Source organism: Mesocricetus auratus, unplaced genomic scaffold (assembly GCF_017639785.1).
Source record: "Mesocricetus auratus isolate SY011 unplaced genomic scaffold, BCM_Maur_2.0 Super-Scaffold_100004, whole genome shotgun sequence".
NCBI classification, from domain to species: domain Eukaryota; kingdom Metazoa; phylum Chordata; class Mammalia; order Rodentia; family Cricetidae; genus Mesocricetus; species Mesocricetus auratus.
This window is the reverse complement of record NW_024429189.1, coordinates 88,231,159-88,253,617: the sequence shown is the minus strand read 5'-3', so window position 1 is coordinate 88,253,617 and position 22,459 is coordinate 88,231,159. Positions and strand designations below refer to the sequence as shown.

At 43.8% G+C, this 22,459-nt stretch overlaps 1 protein-coding gene across 8 annotated transcripts in view; it reads left to right on the top strand.

Annotated features, from left to right (window-relative positions):
* The window catches only part of Frmd5 (FERM domain containing 5), a 275,096-nt gene that overhangs the window by 195,731 nt on the left and 56,906 nt on the right, over positions 1-22,459 (top strand). The window contains exon 1 of one of the 8 annotated variants that reach the window (XM_013112414.3): positions 4,645-4,665. The exons of the other annotated variants lie outside the window; for them this stretch is intronic. The gene's annotated coding sequence lies outside the window, so the exon portion shown is untranslated. Of the gene's footprint in view, positions 1-4,644; positions 4,666-22,459 lie in introns of those variants that run through there. 8 annotated transcript variants of the gene reach the window in all.

The window sequence follows — 22,459 nt, the reverse complement described above, 5'->3', positions numbered from 1 at the left end:
TGGTAACATTTATATGGAGCTTTTGTGACTAAGCTTAAACTTGATCTATTACTAATGAGTTCTTGTTATTAAGACAGACTCTCACTGTGTAGTTCTGACTGGCCTGGAACTCACTATATAGACCAAGCTAGTCTTGAACTGGCATAGATCCTTCTGCCTCTGCCTCTGCCTCCTCAGTCCCGGAATGACTAGACGTCTGTCTTAATCTATGGCTATAATAAAAGTTACACCCACAAATGCTTTTACATTTTTTAAAGGAGCATGGGGGAGAGAGGGAATGTTTGCAAGCACAAGTGTGGGAGTCAGAAGGCCATTTGCGGGCAGTTGTCACCTTCCAGCTCCTTAGGGTGGGGTCTCTAGTGTTTCTGGTGATTTCTGTTCCTGCCTCCCATCTTGCTTGAGGAAGTCTGAGATCACAAATTGTACAATTGAAACTTTGAATTCAGGTTCTAGGTGTTAAACTCAGGTCATCAGACTCATGTGGCCAGTGATTTTACCCACTGAGCTCGTTCCCCAGCCCCATAAATGCTTCAAAAACTACATTTCTCTACAGGTTAGGTTTTGTTTGTACACATGATATGAGATTTTACCTAATTTTGCTACTCAGCCTAAAGTCATGAAAGAGACTCATTTAAATTGCATTTGTTTTTCCATTTTTCATTATTGCCAAGTTATTTCTTTTTTATCTTTTAATGATTATGAAACAGACTTAAGGAGAGCTGTTGGTTTCCATTATGTGGTCAGATTCTAAAACTAATCATTCCATAGGGTAAGTTTTGTGAACGTCCATAGGCCTCACAATAGATAAGGGAAGAGAAGAGAGCATGTACCCAGTCCATTGTCCATTAACAAACAAGATGTCCAGGAAAAAATATCTCAGAGATACCATGAATCTCAACCCAGAAAACACTCTTCAGTGATGTCCTCCTGAAACCGGAAAGGCTCCGTGTGTGAGGTCTGAACCACATCCTCACCTGGCCTAACGTTCACTTCCTGCTATCAGCGCCTGTGTCTCGTCTCCCACCGTTGTTCACTACTCTATTTACCGAGTCTCCTCCATCGACTCTTCAGACCAATAGCAATTATTCTGAGCACATGATGTAAGCTTTGCCGACAGCCTCAGTTCCGTTTGACGTTTTTGGAACTACCGGGACTGTGTTTGGTTTCTTTTTAAAGGCAAGCAGTTTTCTAAAGCTTAAAATATTTCAATTTTGAAAGCTAAAAGACTCTTTCTTTAGTCCGTGATGAATATTTGAGTAGTGTTAAATTTACCATTCTGGCAGTACTCACATTGTACTTGTCATTAATTGTGACTCATCAAAGAATGTTTTGCTGGTGAGTCCATGGGTAGCAGATGGTTCTGTTTAGGGGAATGGAGGCAGCAGGCTCTGAGGCCCAAAGAGAGAGACTTCTTACATAGTCACTAGAGGCTCACATGTGAGAAAGCTCAGAAACGGGGCAGGGACAAGACTGGGCTTGTGTGGAGGTCAACAAGGCTCTTAGGTTTGGATTGTGGGTCGAAGAGTTGACGTCAGTGTGGCTGGCATGCCGGGTGTGATGTGAAAAGAAGCAATGGCCAGAAGAGGCACAAGGTGGGAAACAGAACGTGTCTGCTTCTATGGAGCCCGTCGTCCTGGTAACTATAGTGACGAAGACCACCACACAGGAAGAGGGGCATCCAGCAATGGTGGTATCAATAGGAACTCCAGTGCACCCAATGCACCCTCCTTACAGAAGCTGCGGCCTCAGAGGCAGGGAAAATGACTCCCCTTTCACTTCTTTTCTTCTCCTTTTTCTTTCCTCCCTCCATCTCTCCCTCCCTGCTTTTCTGGTACTTTCCACTCTTCCTGAATTCTGTTTTCCCAACCTTTAAACATATCACATGCATGGCACATGAAGTACGGTACTCAGGCATGAGCGAGCCTGCAGGACTATTCCACACCGTCTGTCATTGGCTTTGTTACCTGTCAACCCAGCCATATGAATGTTTTTCTGAGAGTCTGGGTCCTAGTGTGGACACCAGTGAATCATTCTTTGGCAAGACATTCAGTGATTTTTTTTTTAAATTAAGACAAGAGGGCCACACTTGTGTCATTGACAGAGAAACCCGAAAGACAAAAATTCTCTTCGGTATACTCCATAAATAATCACAAATGGTTTCATAGACAACATGTGCTTAGCATTTCCAAACCCCGGAGTCTTCATTTGTATAATAGACTCCCAACCATGTGTAGTTTCTGGAGTAGAGGAGAATGAGATGAGCTGAGACCAGCACGGGGTGTCTCTGTTAGAAAGAGAAGTAAAGGAGGCAAGATGTGATGATGTGTTCACCAAAACAAGGAAACTGGGGGCGGGGGAGGGAAGCTCCTGGGGATCAAAGACATGTGATTATTGAATTAGTAATTAAGGGGAAGTGTTTTATTGTTACCATTATTGTGTGAGAGACCTTCGACTCAAGGCCTTATGCATGTGCTTCACCATGGAAGCATAAACTCCACCAAGAAAGCCTGTAAAAAGCCATTTTCAAGAGCATAGTTCTCCAACTGGGTGTTGGTGGTCACACACGCCTTTAATATCAGGAGGCAGAGGCAGGCGGATCTCTGTGAGTTCGAGGCCACCCTGGTCTACATAGTAAATTCCAGGGCAGCCTAAGTTGCCTAGTGAGATCCTGTCTTGGAAAGGGCTGGGGAACACAGTGCTCAAGACTATAGTGACAGGCATTAGGTCTTGCACTGGAGATATTTCATTTGTGGGTATCTTTTGTGGGTTACTATTGTGTTATACTTCCATATCACAGCTCATCATCAAAAGAATTCAGACAGGAACTCAAGCAGGGCAGGAACCTGGAGGCAGGAACTGAAGCAGAGGCCATGGAGAATTGCTGCTTACTGACTTGCTCTCCCCATGGCCTCCTTGGCCTTCCTTTCTTAGAGAACCCAGGAACACCAGCCCAGGGTTAGCACCACCCACAAATGGGCTGGACCCTCCCTAACCAATCACTAAGAAAAAGTCCTGCAGGCTTCCTACAGCCTGATTTTAAGGAGGCATTTTCTCAAGGGAGGCTCTCTCTACTCATGACTCTAGCCTGTGTCAAGTTGACATAAAACTAGTCAGCACAGGTTATATGGCTTTGAAGCACTGAAAGAAAACCCAAACTAATATAATAGTGTAACTGAATGCCTCCTTGATGACGGTGGAGAGAAGCAAGGATTTGGAATGGAGAAGGTGGGATTAAGCATGAGCTTATCATCTTCTGATCACTTTGCTAGAATGATCAGATTGCATTTTCACATTGCTAGATGTCTAAATTTTTGTGGAATATGCACTTTACAAATTACAAACTATCGCCAGGCGGTGGTGGTGCACGCCTTTAATCCCAGCACTCGGGAGGCAGAGGCAGGCGGATCTCTGTGAGTTTGAGGCTGGGCTGGACCGACAGCCTCCAAAACAATACAGAGAAACCCTGTCTCGTAAAACCAAAAAAAAAAAAAAAACCAAAAACAAATTACAAACTATCACATGAATCATCTTCTGAAGAGAAAGCTATTTACTACCCTCAAAAGACTAAGTGCCTCCCGTTATTATAGATAAAGGGATAAATAAAGGAAGTGACAATAATTCTTCACTTCTGCAGAATTAGAGATAGAAGATAGAGATAGAGTTAGAAAAATGGGAGGTACGGTGCATCAGTGTTGTGGAGACTAAAGCCTAAGCATTAAGTTGTATAAACAATAGGTGAGCTCTAGGGCCAGGAGATGACTCCGTCAATAATGTATGAAAACCTGAGTTTGAATCATTAGCACCTATGTAAAAAGCCAGATGTTAGAGAAATAGAGACAAGAGACTCCGTAGTCACCTGAGACCCTTTCTGAAAACATAAGGTGGAGAGCGATTAAAAAAAAGGTATGCGGTGTCAGCCCCTGGCCTCCACATGCATGTGTGTGCACATACACCCTCACACACATGTTCATACACGCAAACATGTACACATATATGCCATACATGCACAAACTAAAATAAATTCATCAAAATATATTTTTAAAACTCTAGTTGGCTTCTAGTGAACATTAGTCATCCCCACCTTGCTTGTTCCTTTTCTGAAATTCATACCCATGATTTCTAGCCTTTCTGGGCAGAGACACCCACATAAGGAAAGGGCCGTGTGGCATCCTTCATAGACAAAAGCAAATCTAAACAGGGCATGGTGGCTCAGGCCTCTACCTCCAACACTCAGGACACAGAAGGGCTTTTACAAGTTCAAGGCCAGCCTGCTCTGTATAGGGATTTCCAGGCTACAGAGTGATTGACCCTATCTTTAAATTTTTTTTAATTCATTTTGCTTGATGATACTGGGTGTTCCAAAGCAGAGGTGAGGGAACATGCATATAGGCAATTACGTTTGGGAGGTGTTTTGGGCACATGTCCCAAGCAGCACCAGAGTCTTTGCAGATTTCTCTGTTCTGTGTCTTTTTCTTGTCAAACAGATGTTTATAAGTAACTAAGATGTTGAAAACTTTGGAACACAAAAAAGATGGCATCTTATTCCACGTGTGTTTTATTTAAAATTTAATTAATTGATTGATTTTAATTTTATTCTATTTTTGATATCTTCCTACAGAAGGTGACTTGAAGAAAGGCAGGAGGGAGCTTACTGCTTCCCTTGTGGTGAGCTGATTTATACCTTTGATGCTTGAAGGGATTTAAGGGGGGAAAATGTGTCTGGATTAAAACATTAAAAATAGAACCATAAATTCCAAGATTAACTCCCTTGAGTTCCTTGACATTTGAAGTAATTTCCCCAAAGTAACTTCCTTTGTAAAAGCTCATAAATTTCTGAGAAAGTTCCCTGGTAGTGTAGTGGTTAGAATACATTTATGAGAAATAAAACCTTATCTGCTCTAGAGATTATTGTGTCAATAAAAAAAATGGATTAGACAAAACCAAGCATTTGTTGGAAAATGGATCTGTTCTACGTGTGATGAAGTCATATTCAGATTAGTCTGTGGAGTAGTGAAGGGGGTCCTCACATCCAGGGCCGAATGAATGCAGCCGCGAATAATTTTCCGAATGATCCCATTTGCATGTATTTACCATTACAGCTTTGACTTATCCATAGGCCACATCCCACCAAGACCTGAACCCCCAAAGGATTCTCAGCCCCCCATATAAAATACTGAAAACTGGTTCCCTTGGCCACCAAGGACTATGCCTGGAAGGAACTGGTCTCCAAAACTGTTGGCTTATTCTTAATTATAATCAGAGACTTTGTTCCTTTATTAGAAGATTTATTTCCTTCAGAGACAGACTGTTCATGAAAATGTATTAAGAGGTTGTGTATTAGCCAAACATGGTGGTGCAGGCCAGGAAACCGAGGCAGGAGGGTTGAAACCAGTCTTGAGGTAGCAAGCACCTGACTCAAAAAGAAATGTATTTGCAAAAACAACTTCATTCAGGTGTGAAAAGTGATGATACACGTGCCATCTTCCAGCCCTTCACCCCCACGCCCCAAAAAAGGTCTTTTTCCACAAAGCAGGTCATCTCTCATACGTTTCTAACACATTCATTCTCACAAACCAAACTTTCAGATGCTCACTGTTGAGACCTACAAAATCAATAAGAAATTTCCCATAGTAACTGAATCTCCATTGGCTGTCTTTTCTTGGTCAAATGCTGAGTATTTTTGGTTTGTGATGATAACTTCATTTCAAGCCTGAGAGAGCAGTTGACCTGCCCTTGGTCTAATGATACCTAACAGCTGCCAAAACCTATTTCACATCAGGGAAAAGAGTGTCCCTGGAGAAGGGACATATAACCATGCATGTTTCTTTCAAGATGCCTCCTTGGATAACAAAACGGGAAACATTCTTCCAATAGTGGTGGGGGGGGGTGTATTGACATTTTTATTATATGTCTATGCACAAAAGAGGATCAGTGTCAAAGAGCTGAGACTGTAGGGAAAACTCTTGTTGTTTAATTTGCATCTGCAGGACACCTAAAGCTGAAGAAATTTTTTTTTAGGTTTTGAGACATGGTTTCTCTGTGTGGCGTTGGTTGTCCTGAAACTCATTGTGTAGACCAGGCTTACCTTGAACTCACAGAGATTTGCCTGACTCTGCCTCCCAAGTGCTTGGATTAAAGGTGTGTGCCACCAATGCCTGGCAAAGCTGAGGAAATTTTTTATTTAGTTTTGCTTTTGCAAAATATGCTAAGAGCAAGTATATATTCACATGTGTAGTAAAACACCATTGCTTTTGCTAAGATCTAGAATCCAAAGAGGCCTGGTTTACAGTAGAGGATGTAGGAACAGGAGATGGCCTTTAGATGATAATTATACTAGCTTCCACTCTATGGCTCTTTACTGTGTGAAACACGTGCTTTATTATCTAGTGCACAGAAGCCCTCGGTAAGCAGCAGTTACAGGGAGAGAGCTGTATACTATAAAATCATCTTGTATGATTTACCTCATTTAATCTCACATGAAGGTGCTTGTCTGATGTCACACAGCTAGTAAGCATGACCCCAGCGGTACAGAGTAACCATACTAACACCCTCACCCCCATTCCAGAACCTGAATGTTGAGTTTACATTCACTCTTACACAGAGGAACAGGGCTGAGAGATGGCTCAGCAGTTATGAACACTGGCTGCTCATGTCAAAGGCCTGGGTTCAGCTCACAGCACTCACACAATGCTCACAACTGTCTATAGCTAGAGTGGGGGGGGGGTCTAATGTCCTCTTCTGACCTCTGTGGGCAGCAGGTGCTCACACAGTGCTCACAACTGTCTATAGCTAGAGTTGGGGGCAGGGTCTAATGTCCTTTCTGACCTCTGTTGGTAGCAGGCACACACATGTACACAGACATACACACAGGCAAAACACTCATATAGATTTTTTTAATTAACTACAAAAAAACATAAAGGAACCTTAGGCTCACTATCTCTTCAGGTTAGCAATATTTCAGGCTGTCTCGTTGTACTATTTTCTTATGTCAGATTTACTCAACAGTGTATTCACTTGGTCGGGACACTCCTTCAATATCACCCTATCGTCATAAAGGTATACCAATTCATCTGGGATGTCTTAGGACATCTTAAGTTACAGCATCCCCAGAAAGCCTCCCTGAATATTTTCTCTGAAACTACACACACCCAACTGGCTTATCATTTATTCACTATTTCAATATTATTCTCCTTCCACATTCTCTAACCTCTTATTTTCATTTCACCATATATTCTGGAATTAGGTGACACCTAGACAACTTGGTTTCCTAGCCAGTTTGCCCAACTTCCTTGCTACCATACTTTTGAGAGTTGACAGCATTGAGATGGATACTCACTGTAATTAAGAGAATGCCAAGGATGCCCTGCAAGAGACCTAACATAGCACACAGAAGGAAGTATCTGAGATCTGTTTAGCCAGGGTTTATGGAGCACTGAGTAACCAGGTTTATTGGCAGGGCTTGAATGGATAAACATGAACATGGAAGGTTCCCCTAAGGAACATACTCTGAAACCCTGGAAGAATGAACCAACTACACAATTATCTGTTCCCAAGGAAGTTCTACATGTGATAGCTCATTCCTCTAGTCTAGAAGACAGAGCAGGAGATCACAGCAGTTCCAGGCTTGTCAGATCTACATAGCAAGTTCTGGGCCAACTTGGGTTTTAGTATGAGCATCTGGTGGATGGAGGGAGGCTGGGGAGACAAGTAGATCCCCATAGCTCACTGACTAGCCAACCTAACTCAATTTGTGAGCTCCCAGATTTGGTGAGAAACCTTGTCTAAAAAAATAAAGTGGAAAGCAATTGAAAAAACACCCAATGAGGGCTGGAAAGATGGCTCAGTGGTTAAGAACACTGACTGCTCCTCCAGAGGTCCTGAGTTCAATTCTCAACCAACCACTTGGTGGCTCACAACCATCTATAATGGGATCCAATCCCCTCTTCTGGCATAAAGGTGTATATGCAGCTAGAGCATTCATATACATAAAATAAATCTTTAAAGGAAAAAAAAACAATGAGTGGCCTCTGGTCTTCAGGCATGGACACATATGTATATGTGCATCCATGTGTACATGTGTACACATACACACAAGCATGAGCTTGGAGAAGAATGTTTTGAGAACTTAGAGGAAAGAAATAAAACTAGTTGGAAAGAATTTTAAAAAGTGGATCAGCAAGAACCTGTCTCAAAAAATAAAAGAAAAAAGACTTTATGAAAAAAAGTCATCTTTCTCTTGGTCCTAGCCTCATAGGATGATGGGAATAGTCTCATTAAGGACATGGAATGTCCTCTCTCATCCCCCATTAGACAAGACTATTTCGAGAGAAGGTAGATGTGGCGAGTGCCAAGCGATATAGAAGGAGTTGCTACAAAAGTGCTAAGTGAAATGTCATAGCAGTTGTTCAGATGTGGCAAACCGGGATGAGTCAGCCCCTTCCCCTACACACCCTACACACTTGGGGATGGTGTCAGCGTGCGGAGAGAGCAACCCCATCCACCTCTGTTGAGTCATCCTTATGCCTAATCTTGACATCTCTCGTCTGACCGACATCCCCCACTTCTCACTGGGCCTTCTCGGTCCTTACTGTTGGGGTAGGGAACCACATAGAGGCAACTGAATAGTTTGAGAATATATAACCAGTCACTATCTTGTGGCATCTCCTGGCCAGGGACAGGAGCAAGTGCACTAAAGAGCTTGAGATGTGCTTCCACTGTCAGTCCCACAGAGACTTCCACCTTCAGGTAACTTACAGGCAGAGGCGTCTGGTCTGGATCACAGCCTTATGACTCTGGGCCAGTTCCCAGTGACAGCCAGCAAGCTGAAAGGAATGCGAAGGTCACAAACTGAATCGCCCTTTTCTTGATATTTCACTGATTTGGGACACTGGCGGGGATCAATGGAATAGCTGTCATGGTGTCACATACCCACCCTCAACCCTACCCCACTCCTCCCTGCCACATTCCCTCTTAATGACCATTCTACCCAGGTAGCCCAGAATTTTTTCATAGATAGAAACTTCCATCTAACATCTGTGAGTTATATAACAGGAAGAGGGAGACTAGGGAGATGAGCCATGAAGTAAAGTATTGTGATGAGCAAGCCCGAGGACCTGAGTTCTGATGCCCTGCACCCACATCCAAAGCCAGGCACGATGGCCTGTGTTTCCAGTCTCAGCGAGAAGCCCTAGAACTCACTGGGCAGCCAATCAGTGAGTCCAATTCAGTGAGAACCCCTGTCTCAAAACATGAAGTGGAGAACAACTGTGGAAGACAGAGTGTCACCCTCTGGGCTCCACACTCTGTGCACTCGTGTACATGCACCCTGAGGCACACATGCACACACCCATGTGAACAATACACTCATATACCACATACTACACAACAGTAATTACCATAATAAGTAAAAGAGGAAGACCATGTCCCACTAGTCTGGATTTTTTTTTTTGGTCTGTGGCTGTAAAAATCATAGAAGAGTCCAGTATATCCTTTGAAGGGTTAAAATGTGTTGAATACCATTATTACTGGGATTTTACTGCTCACATACCTAGGTGCAAATAGCACCCATGGAGCTAACAAATGAAAAGTATAATGTAGAGCACTTAGTGCTCCATTTACACAAAGAGTGTAAATTACAGCTGTGGTGTCAGGTTGTGAGAGGGAGAGGTATGTGGGCCAGGTGCAGTAAGGCAAAGAAAGAGGCTGCAGGCTTCACAATCAACGCGTCTGTGGAAGTCCACAGACCCCTGTCCTCCACTTGGGTTTTCCTGACCAAACTTCCTTCTCTTTGTTTGGTTACAGTATAGGAGTGACACTTCTCTTTAATTCTGCTCCCCACACCTGCCTCTGCCACCATGGGTTAGGCCATGCTTGAAGGATGGCTTCTTAGTTTTTAAAAAAAGCTTAATTTAGTTCATTCCGAAGTTCGTGTATGAGCACCTCATGCTGCTGTGTGTTTGATGGGAAAGCCTCCAGAGGATGTGTGTGTGTTATAGAAGTACTCTATGAGACACTGAAGGTAGTTGTCTTAGTCACTGTTCTATTGCTGTGGACTCCGTGACCCTGGCAACTCTTGGAAAGGAACGCATTCAATTGGGGCTGGCTTACAGTTTCAGAGGTTTAGACCATTGTTGTCATAAAGGAGAGCATGGCAGCATGCAGGCAGACATGGTACTGGAGGAGCTGAGAGTTCTACATCTAGATCTGCAGGAAGAGAGAGACACTGGGCCTGGCTTGAGCATTTGAAACCTCAAAGCCCACCCCCAGTGACACACTTCCTCCAACAAGGCCATGCCTCCTAATAGCTCCACTCCCTGGTGACCAAGAATTCAAATCTGTAGGGGCCATTCTTACTCAAAACACCACATTCCACTCCCTGGCCCTCATAGGCTTATAGCCATATCATAATGCAAAACTGTATTCAGTCCAACTTCAAAAGTCCCCATAGTCTATAACAGTTGCAACACTGTTTTTTTATAGTTTTATTTGCATTGGTGTTTTGCCTCTATGTGAGGGTATCAGAACTTGGAGTTACAGACAGTTGTTAGCTGCCATGTGGGTGCTGGGAATTGAATCTGGGTTCTCTGGAAGTACAGATACCAACATCTGTCCTAGTCAATATTCTATTGCTGTCAATAGACTCTGTATTGTATTGCTATGAAGAGACTCCATGACCACTGTAACTCTTAGAAAGGAAAGCATTTAATTGGGGCTTGCTTACAGATTCAGGGGTTTAGTTCATTGTTGTCTTGTCAGGGAGCATGGCCACTTGCAGGCAGACACGGTGCTGGAGCGGAGGCTGAGAGTTCTACATCCAAATCTGCAGGCAGCAGGAAGAGAGACAGACATGGCTTGGCTTGAGCATTTGAAACCCCAAAGCCCACCCCCAGTGATAGACTTCCTCCACCAAGGCCACACATCCTAATAGTGTTACACCTTGGTGACCAAGCATTCGAATCTGAGCCTGGGGTTAATTTATTCAGACCACCACACAGTAGGCTTACCTACGGTGTATCCATACTGTAGCAGACGGGTGTATCCACACTGTTGCAGACGGGTGTGCTTCCACAGGGAACTCCCGAGAAGTAGCCAGTAAGGGCTCTGTGGTGTGTGGTCCTTCCTCAAGCTCTGCCTGGCAGGTTCTGTGCAGTTAAGCTTCCTTTGGAAAGCCCTGGAGACTCCTTATAAGCACAGCAAAGCCATGCAGTGGTGTCCTCCCAGCTCTTTCCTCTCATGGGCCTGGTAGGAAAGGCCTTGGGCTATGGTTTTAAATTTCATAGCCCCTGGAGACAGGTAAGAGCATCTTCCTCTCAAAGTCTAAAACAAAGTTGCTGGTAGAGAAGAAAGTCGTTCTTAGAAAACTACAGGAGGAATGACCCACAACAGGAAGGCAGAGCCCCTTCCTAATGGTACAGCTTCTCAGGCCCAGACTTCACCTTTCTCTGCTGTGGATTTTTTTCTTTATTTTAATTTCTGCTGACGGTACAAAACTATTCTACCTCCATTCCTCTTCTCCGGCTCACTTTCCTTCCTGGATGAACTATTCAGAGGCTGCTGCTAGGTCGCCCTTCAGCAACCCATGGCAGGTTACAGCCAGCTGGCCACGTGGCTGCACACCAGCCATCCCAGCTAAAGGGGACCCAACTCAGAAGCTGCAGGCTCCCTTCTTTTCATGTGGCACTTTCCGGATCTCAGGACACTATAATTCTCATCCCTGAAAGCCAGTGTGCAGTATCAAAGATCTGTTGCCCCAGCCAACGCTTGCGTGATGGCTGTGCTCCCAGATTCTCCAAAGCACAGCGGTGCACCAAGGGAGACGAACTGCCGAGGTGCTGCCGGTCTGCAATGCTTGGACAAGGAGGTTGCATTCCCTCCTTGCTGGCGGAGTTATGCAGGGTAATTACATCAGTGCCCCTGTGTGACACTGGGCGGAATCTCATTAAAATGGTATAAGAGAAAATTGGGTTGTGGTAGAGAATAATCATTTCATTAGAGGTGAACTGTAATCCACACAAAGAACACCGGCGTGAGCATAAATGCCGTGGTTGCTCTGTCTCCCTGATAACAGTGCGTGTGGGATATATATTTAGTGTGGCATTTGCTTATGTGGGGCACGGTGAAAAGTCAGTATGGAGCTGCTCCAGATTTCCCCTCCTGGTGAGGAGGTTGATGGCTGTGCAGAGCAGGTTGCTGTTTGATTTGTACCCATCGTGGGAAAGCTGCACGGCTACCTTTGATATTGCCCTCTGGCACTTGGAAGCACACAGGTGCCTGTACAGACAGGAGCCCAAAAGAATGTGCTGCATGGGATCAATTTAGGTTAGTCTCCACCCAAGATGGAGACAGGCCTGAGCAAAGTAGATGTCATGGCTGTCATTCCTTGATTTTCAGAGAGGTGGCAGACATCTGGTAGATGGGCATTCAGAAATCTACTTTTAATTATCCACAGCATGAGCTGTTTAATATTTGAGGTTTAAGAGCATCATGAATGATTTTCTGCGTGACATATTTTCACTCTGAAAAAATATCACACTGACCAATAAGATAGCACAGTAAGTAGGTAAAGGCATTTGGAAGACTCTTCCAAGGGCTGCCCTGACCCTGGAGGAGGTGAGAACCCCACCCCCACCTCCAGGCTTGGAACCTGCATTTGTAGCCAGACCCTACCAGGCACAGTGCAGAAGTCCAGCCTTCCTATGTACTAAGGAGGAAAAGGAACACAGGTAAACACAGCTGAAAAAACTGAGGGATGCTTGTGTTGGGCAGCTCATCCATCGTGATGACTAGTAAAGTCCAAAGCTACTTGCTGGCTGCCTAGCAAGTGATCCTCCTAAGCCCTGGAACCTATGGAGCATGCAAATGCCTTTTTTTTATTCTTCCATCCTCTTTTTTTTTTTAACTAAGTGTAGCTCCCTGGAGTGCACTTACTTTCCAAATATGTACACAGACAGGACATGAGAGATCACTTTTGTCTGTAAGGGATGCCTTGTGTCCAAGATATTTTCCTGAGCATTGTGCTATTCATCCTAAGACTTGTAATGCATGATTAATGTGTGTTTAAACAGTCATTGCCTAATCGGACTGCTTCACCTTAGGGATGCTAGTGACTTACACAAAAACACCATCACATACACAGTGCCATCTGACAACTCCAGTGGTGTGCAGGGAATGAACCACCCAGGCTCACGTGTTCCACTGAGCCGCAGACAGCTTCCAGAGACCCCATTCTGGAAACGCTTCAAGGCTTTTATGTGAGCATCTGCCCACAAGGCTCCAGGAGGACTGGGTGTTCGCTCTACCTGAAGGGAGCTTTCAATTTAGTAGGAATAATGAAAGTTAAGAGTGCCTGGAGACTGGTTTAGAAAAGTGAGGGGTTATCTGGGCCACTGATAAGGGGCCGCTGTGAACCCTGAGTGGGAGTGGGAGGAGGAACAGGAGGAAGCAAAGAGTTTGCAGTTACCATGGAGCCTTGGGGAGCCTTTCCCAGGCATCCACACAGGACCCCCAAGTGGCAAACTTAGATGTCTGTGACATACCTGTGCGAGCCCTGCTGAGCTCACTGCTTGTGGGTAGCTGACCCCTTACTCCTATATGCTACTGCTTCTGGCCTGGCTGGCTATAAATAAAGTGTCCCATGAAAAGGTTCCAAAATTCTAGATTTTTACTCACCTACCCCAGTGTGTTTTGAGCCAAGAGACTAAGGTAGCAGACTGTGGACATTCTTAGTATTTTCCCCTCGTCCACTGTTTGCAGCCCATCCGGGTCCTTGGAAGATCTGCCTGTGACTCATATGGAACCTGAACCTTTAAAGTGGGTCATACCTGAAAAACAGATGAGAACTTTTACTCCACAGGACATTAGTTGGGGGACAGTGGGCCCCTCTTTTTCTGAGAAGTTTTAGAGCTGGTTGCATATAAACCGACCCTAAAAATGGGAGCCTGGCTTGGAGTATCTATATGGAGAGCATTGCTGCGTATGTGTATTTATACATACTTCAAAAAAAATCCCTTTCCTTCTGGAAACTGCTTTAAAAGTTACACTCATAATTGCTACATGATTCAGCCACCAAGTTACTGAAATGTTCCCCTCAAGGAGTCTTTGACATTCAGTGGAAATTTTAATATAATAAAGTGAACATGTCAGAAATCCAAATAGATTTTTAACTCTTTGACTTGTTCATCTTGTAATATTTGAAAGGATAACTTCCAGTATGTTTTTTTCCTCTCCATGGCTTAAAAATTAAGGGTGAGTGGTGAGACTAACATTGATGCCTGTCAGGGCTTCTTCTGATATATATATCCTAACACATTTCCCAGGCAGCAGCCGGCTATGCGTATAGTACCCTTTCAGCCTCCTTAACTCTGTCGACTTTGGAAAATGCCTTATAACACAGTGATGATATATTCATGTCTGTGGTTATCCAGCTCAGTCACTTATTGTGAAAGTCACCCATCTTTTCTCTTCCTTCTCATCCATCAAGTAGTCCTGACGATAGCACCTACCTCATAAGGATGCTGTCACGGTTAAGTACCGCGTGCACCACACTGGACATGGTACTCATCCAACAAGAGATCAGCTCTTTTCCATTCCCAGCCCCTCTCCAGCATGTCCACTTGCAGGAGGAGAAGCCTGAGGATAGATAGCTATTTTTAAAATGTTAGCCCAATCATTTGTTAGCTGTTGCCGTCTAGGATAGAAAGTTTTCCATACTGGGGGAGTTTTAGGTGGAGAAAGGCTAGAGTTACCTGTTAATTTTCATGTGTTTCAGCTGCCTCTGCCTCGGTAATAAGTGAAACTGACTTTCTGAAAAGCAAAGCTTTCCCTGGACTCTGTTCTATCTCTAAATGTGCAACTGTGCTCCCTTCCCGAGTGGCCGTCCTCCCTCCTGGTTGTCAGTGATGCAAATTCCTCATTCCCTCCCTCTTTTTTCCTCATTCCTCTGTCTCTTTTTGTTGTTGTTGTTGTTTCCTGGGGCGGGGGGGGAGGGGGTTGGAGATGTTTCAAGACAGAGTTTCTCTTTGTAACAGCCTTGGCTTCCTAGAACTCTCTCTATCCACCAGGCTGGCCTCAAACTCAGAGATCTACCTGCCTCTGTCTCCCAAGTGCTGGGATTAAAGGAGTGCTTCCTTTCTGTTTTTAATACCTCTCTATTCCTTGAAATTTCCTTAAAGGCGGTGTCTTAATTAAGATTTCTATTTCTGTGAAGAGACACCATGACCATAGCAACTCTTACAAAGGAAAACATTTCATTGGGACTCACTTACAGGTCAGAGATTTAGTCTGTTTCACCCTGGTGGGAAGCACGGAGCCGTGCTGGCAGACATAGTGCTGGAGAGGTAGCTGAGAGTTCTACATCTTCATCTGCAGGCAGCAGGAAGTGAACTGGCATTTGAGCTTCTAAGACCTCAAAGCCCACCCACTAGTGACTCATCTCCTCCAACAAAGCCACGCCTACTCCCACAAGGCCACACCTCCTAAAAGTGCCACTTCCTGTGGGCCTGTAGGGGCCATTTTATTTCAAACCACCACAGCCAGAGATCACAAGATCCATGCCTTTAAAATCAAATTTAGAGCTAGGTGTGGTAGCACACCTCTTTAATCCCAGCACTCTGGAGGCAGAGGCAGGTGGATCTCTGTGAGTTCATGGTTTCATAGTAAGTTCACACAGAGAGACAATGTCTTTAAAAAAAACTAATTAAAATAAAAATTAGAATTCCAAATGGATTTTTCTTTTATAAGTTGTTTTTTTCTATAAACAATTTACAATGTATTAACGATATAGAAAGACAGTTTCAGATGTTAGGTTTTCATCTAACTTAAATGTACCAGAGTGAAATTTTGATCATAGCTTCTAAATATGTGGAGTTGGAAACAAAGTATACACAAAAAATTTGAATCCATGCATGGGTTTTTGTAATCTTCCAAAAGTATCCTTCATAACTAGTATTCTTCACATACATTCTCAGATCCAGTGTAAATACCCACCAGCCAGACCTAGGTAATGTTAACTAAAAGTAAGCCATTTAAGATTTCATGCTTTAGGGCTGTCATAAAATGAAACCAGTTACTTAAATATATTTGTTAAATTGTCATGTCCTAGTTAGTTTTAACTATCAACTTGACACAGCCTAGAGTCACCGAAAAGGGAGACATGATTGAAAGTTGCCCAGATCAGACTGGCCTGTGGGCGTGTCTGTGGGAAATTGTCTTGATTATTAATTGATGTAAGAGGGCCCAGGCTACCATTGGCAGCACTATTCCCCAGGCAGGTGTCCTAGGCTGTATTAAAAAGCTAGCTGAGCATGAACTATCTAGTGATAGCAGCACTCCTCTGTGGTTTCTGCTGCAAGTTCCTGCTTGAGTTCCTGCCCTGATGTCCTTCAATGATGGACCGTGACCTGAAAGTATAAGCTGAAATAAACCCTCCCCGCACCCCACTAAGTTGCTTTTGGTCATGGTGTTTGTCATAACAATATGAGGCAAGTTAGAACAAGTAGTAAATTTAAATGGAGTCACTTCTTCAGATGTAATAAGGGTTTCTTTTCCCATTGGACCAAATGGACAAGATATTCGGGGATTTTAAAAGCTTTCTCAAAGTTTAAAGACTGAATTGGAAAAAAAGCTGTCTTGATTAACTTTAGTAAATGAATTAACCAAGCCAGCATTTGGAGTGTGTTTATCTTTAAAATGAGCTTGGGATGTTTGAAAACCAGACAGGATGCTGTGGGTCTAGACTGTAGGAAAAGGGGGTTAAGAGAGCAAGATGAAGTCTGAGGTCACATCTCTCTGTAGATTCCCTCAAGCCACCTGCTGCACTTAGCAGGACTCTCCCTTTAAACCCCTTCCTTCAACCACTACATCCCCAAAGCCTCCTCTTCCGAGTACGCAGCACGATCCAGCTTCCTCAGACCTCTTTGTCATGGTTTTTAAAGCAGTTTGCACTAGAATGTTAGAAGTGCCACAGAAGCCGTGTGTTGGGGTGAAGACGGAACAAGCAATGACTCTGAACCTGAGCATCCTCATCTGAAAAGTGGAGCTACTTAGATGTGTGTAAATAAGGTGCCTGGCACATAAGAGCTCAGGTTCTGCCATCTTTGAGCACACTTCCCTTCCTGTATTATTTCCACATGTATGTGAAGTCATGAACGTGACAGGAGAAATGGTCAGATCATAGGCACTCACAGTCATGCTGCACATGAGGACACACACTCAGTACTGAGAGGAGGAAGAAAGATGCCAGGGAGGCATGCTCTATAAGGCTGCCCTTGTCATAAGAAGCAGAAACAGATCCACAGGCATGTCTCCAGCAGTCACAAACAGACTTTAAGAAAGAGACCAGGGTGGGCAAGAATGCTTAAGGTAAGACACTACTGCCTGTTTAACCTGAGTTCAATCCCCAGAACCCACATGGTGGAGGCAAGACAAAAACTGTTCTCTGGCCTTCACATGGGTGCCACAGCATACATGCATACATACACACACTTAAAAATAAATGTAAGAAAGAAAACCTTTAAAAAGAGCAGCCTTGTGTGGTAGTATATACATATAATTCCATCCATGGGATGTGGAAGCAGGAAGATCAGAAGTTCAAGGTCATCCTCAACTACATGCCAGGCCAGCCTGGGCTACATGAAGACCTCTCTCAAAAAGCCATTGATGATGAAGAAGAGGAGGAAGAGGAGAACTGGAGAGCTTTGAGAGAGCTAGAGAAGGAGTCAGTCAGAGGAAAGGTGATCATCTTGGGATAGATTCTGAAGAGGAGGAAGCTGTGCTGTGTCTGCAGTGACCCACCCGATTCTTTTTTATTTTTATTTTTATTTTTAAATTTAGATTAGAAACAAGGTTGCTTTACATATCAATTCCAGGTCCCTTGCCCTTTCCCTCCATTCCTCCCACGCCCTCCCACCAACCCCTCAAATATCCCCTCATTTCCCCAGGGAGGGTGAGGCCCTCCATGGGGGTATCCATAGTCTGTCATTTCATCCAAGGCAGGGCCTAGACCTTCCCCTGGGAGTTCAAGGTGAGAGTGCTTCTCTCATTGTTGGATGGGAACCCAAAGTCCATTTGTATACCCGGGATAAATACTGACATCCAACATTATAACAAAGGCAGTTTCTACTTTCTGTAATGACAAAGCGTTTCGTGTTGAAACCAACTTACCCACCGATGATGATAAATACTGAAAAAATACAAAAAGCACATCATACAGATCCATCTCACAGCTCTGGGGTTTAGTAAAAGCAGGCAGACGCTGAAGTTGGTCTATCCTTGGAAGAAAGAGGTGGCAGGGGCCAGTTTCCCATTTGTAGCTACTGGCTTAAAGACATACTGTATCTGGTGTCATGGAGGGAAGGAAAGAAGATGCAGTTTCTGTACCCATAGAGGCCAAACATAGCTAAGAAGTGGAGGAGAATCCTGCCGGGGGAGAGGCAGGCAGAGGACCCTCGAGTATTGTGTATAAATTCTACCTGACCCCTGATAACACAGTTGTGATGAGCTCTGACCTTAGCTGTATGAAGAATTTAAATATTAATGGAGTTAATGCACACATATATGAAACCGTTAAATAACACAAGGCCACATTCAATGTCAAAAGGACTCTATACATAGTACACACCATAGGAATTAAGTCAAGATATATATTTAGGGACTACTAAAATAACAAGAGAAAATAGTCCTTGCCCTTAAGGCATTTATAGGGTTTAAGAGCTCAGATTGTGACCTAGAACAAAATGGGACATTGCAAATGATAGAATAAAATAATTCTTGTTGGAGTCAGTACCATTTTGCCTAAGTGTGTGTGTCTGGCTATAATTTGAACAAATAGAAGCAAGAAGAGACTATTCCAGGCATGTCCAAAGGTGCAGAGGTGGGACAATAGGGAGACCATTTTGATAATATCAAGAATCAGGTTTGTTTAAAACAATGAGTGTCTGGCTGCTTGGGAATGGGAAGCAAAGTGACCAATGGGACATGGTGTTGAAAAATAAAGACATGTTGCCAGGTGGTGATGGTGTATATTTTTAATCCCAGCACTTGGGAGGCATAAGCAGGTAGATCTCTGTGTTCAAGGCTAGCATGGTCTACAGAGTTAGTTCCAGGACATCCAGGGAAACACAGAAAAACTCTGTCTTGAAAAAACAAAAGAAGAAGGAGGAAAAGGAAAGAAAGAGAGAAAAATAAGGACATGTCAATCATGGAGAAAGAAGAAAGAGGAGGAAGAAAGAAAAACAAAGAAGCACCTGTCAATCATGGAGAACCCCAGTGCAGTATAACGTCTGAGCCTGGCATGATGGCCTCGCTTGTAATCCTAGCAATCCCAGGAGGAAGAGGCTATTGTAAAGAGACCCTGACTCAAAAGAAGAGGAGGGAAAGGTAGTAGTCTGTACTTTGCTGTAGGAAAGAAAGAAACGCAGTGGCCAGGTCTGGGGAGAAATTTTTTCAAACAAAGCAGAACATTTTTAACACTTTTTTATTATATATTTAAGTTAGAAACAAGCTTACTTCCCATGTCAGTCCCAGCTCCCTCTCCCTCCCCCTCCACACCCACCCTCCTACCAGCCCCTCCAACCCCCTCCCAATCCCCACTCCATTCCCCAGGGAGGGTAAGGCCCTCCATGAGGGATCTCTAAAGTCTGTTCTGTTCCAGGGAGGGCCCAGGCCCTCCCCCAAGTGTCCAGATTGAGAGAGCATCCCTCATTGTGGGATGGGCACCCAAAGTCCATTTGTGTGCCAGGGATAAATACTGATCTACTACCCAAAGCCCCATAGGTTGCCTAGGTCTCCTCACTGACACCCATATTCCAGGAGTCTGGATCAGTCCCATGCTGACCTCTCAGCCATCAGTCTGGGGTCCAAGATCTCCCCCCCTTGTTCAGGTCAGCTGTTTCTCTGGGTTTCACCAGCCCAGTCTTGACCCCTTTGCTCATCACTCCTCCCTTTCTGTCACTGGGTTCCAGGAGTTCAGTTCAGTGCTTAGCTTTGGGTGTCTGCCTCTGCTTCCATCAGTCACTGGATGGAGGTTCTAGGATGGTATATAAGATGGTTGTCAAGCTAGGTGGTGGTGGCGCACGCCTTTAATCCCAGCACTTGGGAGGCAGAGGCAGGCAGATGGCTGTGAGTTCGAGGCTGGGCAGGACCGACAGCCTCCAAAACAATACAGAGAAACCCTGTCTCGTTAAAAAAAAAAAAAAGATGGTTGTCAAAATCATTATCAGGGAGGGCATTAACTTTTTCTTTTTTAATGTGTATGTGTACTTTGCCTGCATGTATTCTTGTGTACTACATATGTATGTAGTGCCCATGGGGGCCAGAAAGAGGGCTTAGATTCCCTGGAACTGAGATTACACATGGTTGTGAGCTTCCTTGTGGGTGCTGGAAATCAAACACCAAGTCCTCTGGAAGAGCAGCTATTGGTTTAGTCAGCAAAGAACTTTTGACCTGAAGGAAAGAGCACACTTGTTTCCTAGACCTGCCGTGCAAACTAAATAGACACTCAAAATCAAGATGCCAGCATAACCAAGGTCCCTCTGAAGGAAGTGATGTCTTTCCATGGTTTGTCTCTACCTATCTTCATGTTACTATATGTCTTCTGTCCATGCCTGTACTCCATGTAGCTTTCTTTGAAGAACACAAATTGGAATCAGGGTCTACCCTAGCCCTGTATGACCTCATTTGACCTAATATTTGTAAAAGCCTCATTTCCAAATAAGTGAATATTCTGAAGGTCTCCCTGGGTATGAACTTGGGAGGATGCTAATTCACTCAATACAGAGATACATTGAAAATGTGACAACTGGTTCCTATAACCTTGGGAAGCTAAGGCAGGAGAATCACTGCTGGTTCAAAGCCAGCCTAGACTAAATAGTGAGTTCCAGATCAAACTGGGCTACAGTATGAGACCCTATGGTAAATGTTTTATTAAACAAAGCTACTCCATTAAGCAAGCCTACATATAAATTGTCAAAGCCCCATGAACTCTGGAAAGCAAAAAAAAAACAGATTCTGAAATTATCTATGGTCTTAATATTCTGGGTCTACTTAATACATGCACACACAAATTTTTTCATGGTACTGAGAATCAAACCTAGAGCTTCACATATACTAGGCAAACACCCTAGCATTCAGTTATATCCCTATCCCCAATCCTTAATATTAAGGTGCTCTCTTTTGTGGAGCACTGTTATTCATAATATGTATTATATTTCTTCATTAATGCCTATTACTCATGACTACATATATAAATTCATGATATATAGTTCATTTCATGATAAATAGTTAAGACATACTAAGTAATCCTGGTCCCTCTGCTCCATTGTTCCAGATGAGTAAAGTATTTGAGGGAGAAATGCATCTCAGATTTCCAATGAAAATGTTTTCTCAAGCAAAGCCACTCTATTAAGCAAGCCTAAATTTAGGTTATCAAAGCCCCATGGACTCTGGAAAGCAAGCTGTTGGATCTCATAACGAGTCTTGAGTCAGTGCAGCTGGAAATGCCTACGTCGAAGTCTTTGTATGAGATTGCTGTATGGGAGGGAGGGGCTTTGTCTAGAGACTCTGGTCTTTAAGGCTGTCCATTCAAATTTTAGTTGGAATTCCATATTCTTGACCTTCACACATTCTTAAATCATGAATTCCTAGCAGCAGAAATTTGTAAAACTCAATCAGTGAGTAAATATGTGTGAACACATTTCCCAATGTCCTTTAGCTAATGAAAACATAAATGAATTGGGGAGAATTCAAAAACAATTTTCAGCTTCTGTGGCTAATTTGGCAATGCATGAACACTGGCAATTCTCTTTAATATACTTCTTTTTTGTGTTACGTTATGTCAAGACAGAGTGTCGCTCTCTGTGGAGCCCAGTCAGGCCTTGACCTTCATTTTCCTTGCTGGGTCCTGAGTGCTGGAGTTCAGGTGTGTACCACCACATCTTCTTAATCCAGCTTCTTAACCTAGTCCCTACCCGCCAAGCTTCTGGTGAAAACCCTGATTACACCGCTCCTGGTAGGCTGAACCCTCAGAGGCATGCTTCCTGCACAGAGTTCTCTTTAGTGTAAAAATATCACTAACCCACAGAAGGTTATCATTGAGACTCCGACTCAGTTCCAGTCCTGTTGATCATTCTGGGGAAAGGGAACTTAGAATTGCGTTAGATAGAATTCATTACCTACCACGCGCGTGAGCATGCATGTGTGTGTGTGTGTGTGTGTGTGTGTGCATGTGTGTGTATGTGTTATGTTACTCAGAACCAGTGTGTGTGTGTGTGTGTGTGTTGTGTTACTCAGAATTTGTGTGTGTGTTTTACTCAAAATCAGTGTGTGTGTGTGTGTGTGTGTGTGTGTGTGTGTGTGTGTGTGTGTGTGTTACTCAGAATCAGACCCAGGGCCTTGTAAATGCAAGGTAAGTACTCCTCCACTGAGCTGCAATCTTCAATTTACTACATTTTAAAAACTGAGCTGG